The sequence below is a fragment of the Antrostomus carolinensis genome, unplaced genomic scaffold, assembly GCF_000700745.2.
Source record: "Antrostomus carolinensis isolate BGI_N321 unplaced genomic scaffold, ASM70074v2 scaffold36085, whole genome shotgun sequence".
Lineage (NCBI taxonomy): Eukaryota > Metazoa > Chordata > Aves > Caprimulgiformes > Caprimulgidae > Antrostomus > Antrostomus carolinensis.
The window spans coordinates 11,272-16,189 of NW_010317700.1; positions in this window are offsets into that span (position 1 = coordinate 11,272).

The following is a 4,918-nucleotide window of genomic DNA, read 5'->3' on the forward strand; positions in this document are numbered from 1 at the left end:
GGAGGGCTCACGGGGGCCAGCCCTGGGCTGACTCTGCCCTGGAGATGTGCTGAGGTCCTTTGCAGAGGCACAGGCTAGGAGAAGGGTAACTGAATTTTAGTCAAGCTGAAACTTGATTGCCATTGAGGTCAGAAGGGATGATTCTGGCCCCCAAGCAACGTTAACTTTAAGCTGTGACTTTTGTGTTCTTTTACAGTACAGCTGACTCTGGGAGGGTTTGTTTGGTTTGAGTGGGGAGTGTGGTTTCAGCTCATGTCTTAAAATTTGGGGCAGTACCTGATGTCTTACCTACATAAAACTACAGAGAGGGGAGCATGGTTTTGTTCTTCAGAGGGCAAACTGAAAATACAGCTGGCAATTGCCCTCCACATTAGAAGGAATCACAAGTTCTGCCAAGCCACAGCACATTAACTAGTTATGAAAACACAAACCTCGTAACTCACAGGTCTTTTTTTGTCCTCAGTAGAAGTTGTTGGATAAAATGAAGCCAAATGCTCAGCATTATTACAATCTTCCTTTTAAGCCACTCGGATTAATGGAACAAATTCTCATTCAGAGAAATCAGGTACAGAACCCAAGCAACTCCACTGGTTTGACTCTTCCTTTTGAGTGGTACAAATTACAGCAGAATATAATTATTAATTTCAGCTGTCCCCTGTTCTGGCAAATTATCACTTGTTTCCCAAAAAGGATATCTCAGCTGGAGACCTTTATTTTATCATAGTGTGAAAAAATCCCCACTGCTTCCTCCCTCCAAATTAGCAGTCTATGATTTCCCTGAGGAACTCTGTCTTAGGTGTAGTGCTATGACGTATGCTTGACTAATATCACCAAGACTAGACAGGGCACCAGAACATTTTTACCTTCCAACACATACCAGAAATCTCTCAGCAGGTCCATGACTGCCTGTTCGGGAGTTAGTCACTTCCTCCACAGCCTGTAGGGAAGACAACAAAGTTAAAGAAATGTTGCTCTGTTCTAACAAAGCTTGGCCTCAGTGGCTCACTGCTCGCACGTACCCTGAATCCATCTTACTCCATATGAAAGCTGTCTAGGCTGCAGGCTAGGATCTGATCGTGGTCAATAGAGCCTTAGCCCGGTGTCTCAGGATTACCAAGAAACTATCATCACACTTGGAAATCTCCTGAATCAACCAAGTACCTTAAAATATAATTTCTAAAATTTACAGTGAGCCTCACTGCCCCAGTGCTGCATTTCAAGCTGCCCATAATGAGCCTTCGCACAGCCAGGGCATCATCTCATGAGGCTCAGTGCAAAGTACAAGTTAAACTAGAAATCATCAGGAAAATGGTGTAGTGCCTGTGCAGGGTGTCTGACGGGTCAGCAGCAGCAGCCCCAGCACACAGGAAACCTGGGCAAAAGTGGAGCGGGGACACGCTGAGGCTGATACTACCTCAGCTTGTTCTGCTTCAGCTACTTTGTGAAAATTCAGCTTCCACAGCACCGGTTTTAAGTAATATTTAAGAAGCTAATAACTTGCTACAAGTTAAAGTGGCCCTGACAAGGTTACCTGGTGAAACTTTAGTCTCACTCTGACACTGTAGCTTTGCCACCAGTGCTATTCCTGTGCTGTTTGCTGGCTCAGGGCAAGTATTAGAAACCAGACACTTTGGTGAGGTTTCAGAGCCTGTGAGGCCTGGTGGACAAGTTTATTGAAATGATGTTGCATCTTCTGCTGAGGAAATGACAGTACTTGAACCCCTGTGCTCTGGACGTCGGCCCCAGATGGGAGTCCCCGTGCCACCCCTTGAAGACTGTACCCCCACCCTGTTGACACTGGACAATAATTGAGTCTTTGGGCTCGCTCTAGCCTCAGCCTCTTTGCCGAGTGAAGGGAAAAGGCTGCTGAAGGAGAGGTCCAGGCCTGTCTACTAGAAACCACTCCAAGATCAGCAACTAGTGTCACAGAGAAGCAAACATGGGCAGTCAGCAGCAGCTTTGGGCAGTCAGCCCATGGCAGGGTGATGGGCACTGATGGGCACTGCATGTCCCCACTGCAAGGAGGCTGCCGGCTCTGTCCCTGCAGGTCACGGTGTGAGAATAGTGTCAGCCATCTCATGTGGACACAAAGGCTTCTGCCCACTCCTGCCTCAACTTCTGTCACCGCCTTGCACAAACCACCGCACTTTCCCCAGGCTCTTGGGGAGAGTTTGTGCTTTACAGTCTTACTGTAAAATAACAAGAATCAGGCTTCTAAAATAAGGAAGTTTCTCTAACAGGCTTCTCTGCTTTTGCTATAATCACTCCACGTACTCCTCTGACAATTTCTGTGACCTTATTTCTCAAAAAAAAAAAAACAACAAAAAAAACCAAAAAAAAAAGACAACTCCCATCATCCCTTAAATCTCAGTAGAGCTCTCCATACACTAAAGGAGAAGCAGAGGCTGCCAGTTCTCTATCTGGAACTCTTCTTACACATGTTTGTTAACCCTCAGGGTACAATGGATGCTGAGAATTACTCTTTTGTAACATTTGTTTGGCTGACAAAAAGGAAAAATGATTAGCAGCTCAAAGGTTACGTTGCTGTATTTTGCAAGAGAAGCCTTTGCCGTGGGCTGCCTCTATTTTTGCCGACTGTGGATGCGACGCCGCGATGCTCGGCTGCCCGCGGGGTGTGGGAGTACTCTGCCCATCAGGCTGTGCTGCTCCAGCTCTCCGTCCCAGTGCTTGTGGTGCAGTGTTGGAGATGTCCACTGCTGCCTTGGAGACATATGTCCTCTCCTTCTCCCAGGGATGGCAGCGCCCAGATCTTGCAAGTGGTTCCCTGACCTCGCAAGCGACAACCTAAGGTCTCATCTCCCACTTAATCCATGTGACAGCTTTATAGTGCACATAAAACACTCCCTGCTACACACAATGCTATTTCTATACCCTTTCCAGGGACTTCAATATGTTAAAGACAAGTTGATGAGTTTATAAGATATAGTTCATGGTTTAAGAAAGGGATTTAAAACAGATTGCTGAATTAATGACTACTGTTATTATTTCTTTATTAGCCCCTTGTTAGCCTGTTTCTTGGGGGCAGAGCTGTTTGGATTTACCTCTCTGTGGACCCTGGGGAGCTCAGGAATTGGGTACCATAAACAGTTTTTGAATCCCTATTGTGGGCCTCAGAGCAGGTTGCAGTGACTATGAGGTACTGAAGCTGCTGTGTCCAAACAGTGCCCATGCCCTACCTATTCCCACCAGCTGCTGGCACAGGCATGTCCTTTAGGCATGAGGTGGTGTGTTCCTGCCCCTCTCTACCCTGAATCACTGCTCCATAGCACCTCTCAGATACACTCACCCAGCCTGATTGCCTCTGCCACATCACTCTTCTTATAGGGAGTCATGCTTGCATTTCACAGCTGGGGGAGTCTGCCAAGGAGAAGCCAGGTCAACCAAGTTCATGAACATTCTCCTTTATTTTGCTGTCTCAGGCTCCTCTCTGTTGTTCCATGATAAAGGGGCTGCTTTGAATTGTCTGTGCCCTAAGATACACCTATAGCTGTGTTAGTCTAGGTATTTTGCAAGGAGAGATTGTTCAGAAGGGTAACTGAAAACTTCTGGTCTTGAATTGGAGTCTTCCTCACAGACTGGCACTGTCATATCACAGATGCTTATTCTGTTCATTATGTTGATGGGTGTCAGCAATGAAGTTTGAACTTTGTTCAGATTTATCTCAAGTTTGTCAGTATAAGAGCCAGAGCTCTGATCTGGGTTCACGCTGGTTGTTAAGTACAAATTATCTGTCAGTCCAATTTTTTCCCATGCTGTATCCTTTTGCCAATAATTTGCTACAACACAAAGATTTCCTGTCATCTCATCGGTCTGCATCCTTCCAAAGTCACTTCACTGCTGATTAGCTTCTGTCTTTTCACCCCTCTGCAGTGAGCCACGGGTCCCACAAGGAAACGTCATGATTTGCTCTGGGAGAGCTCTCCCGTGGCCCCCAAAACAGCCATGATGCGACCCACTTAGGGGACATTCAGAGGTTGTTCGTGCAGACTGGAATAATCTTTTTCTGTTGGTTGAGACGATGCTGCCACAGAGCCAGGCCAAGGCAATCCACTGTGAAGCTGCCAGTCCAGGGAATATTGTCTTCTGGTCAGAGCTTCGGACTGGGGAACTGGGGACAGTCGCAGCTCTGCCTTTGGTTTTTGGTAGGATTTTGGGCCAAGTGGATCCTAACTCTGTTTTTCATTTTCTAAAGGGAGGATGACAACATTTCCCCAGCAGAGTTAGGTGTTAGATTAATTGTTTCATGATCATAAAGCCTTTGATATCCTTTAATCAAAGGGTTGTTAAAGGTTTTAAAGGTTGCTGTAACTTGTAAAATGGATGTTAATTTTCTGTGCATAGTCTATACAGAATATGGACTCCCTAATGTTATTTGGGGACTAGATATTTGCTCCCTTTTACGTGTTGGCAGAAGTTACCTTTAAGCCACATACACTCATTACAGTCTATTGTACTTTAAAAGCTTCTTCACATCTCATTATACCACCTCTTCCTGAGACGCCTCATAAGAGGCTAATTTACATTAAGTCTGGGCCACGTCAGGGTCTGGATTTCTCATGAAAATATCCCTGAGTTGTAGAAGCAAAGCCCCTTGTGCTCTTTGCATGAGAATCACTAATTCTCTCCTCCACATCATAAATCTCAGGGCATGCTCTGAATCCCAAATAATTTGGATTTAGAAAGAAATGAGGCACACAATTCTTCCTTTGACAATTTTAATTTCCACCTTGGCTTGCCTACATTTCTCCATTAAAAGAGGGCACCAGAGACTTTGCAAATCCCTCTGTACAGTCTGAGCACAGTCTGAACTGGTGCTGTGTTCTCTAGGCGTGGCCTAGCCAGTGGGCACCCCACTGCACTCAAGTAGCCCTGTTGCTCTATTAGCTCTGATGGGTTC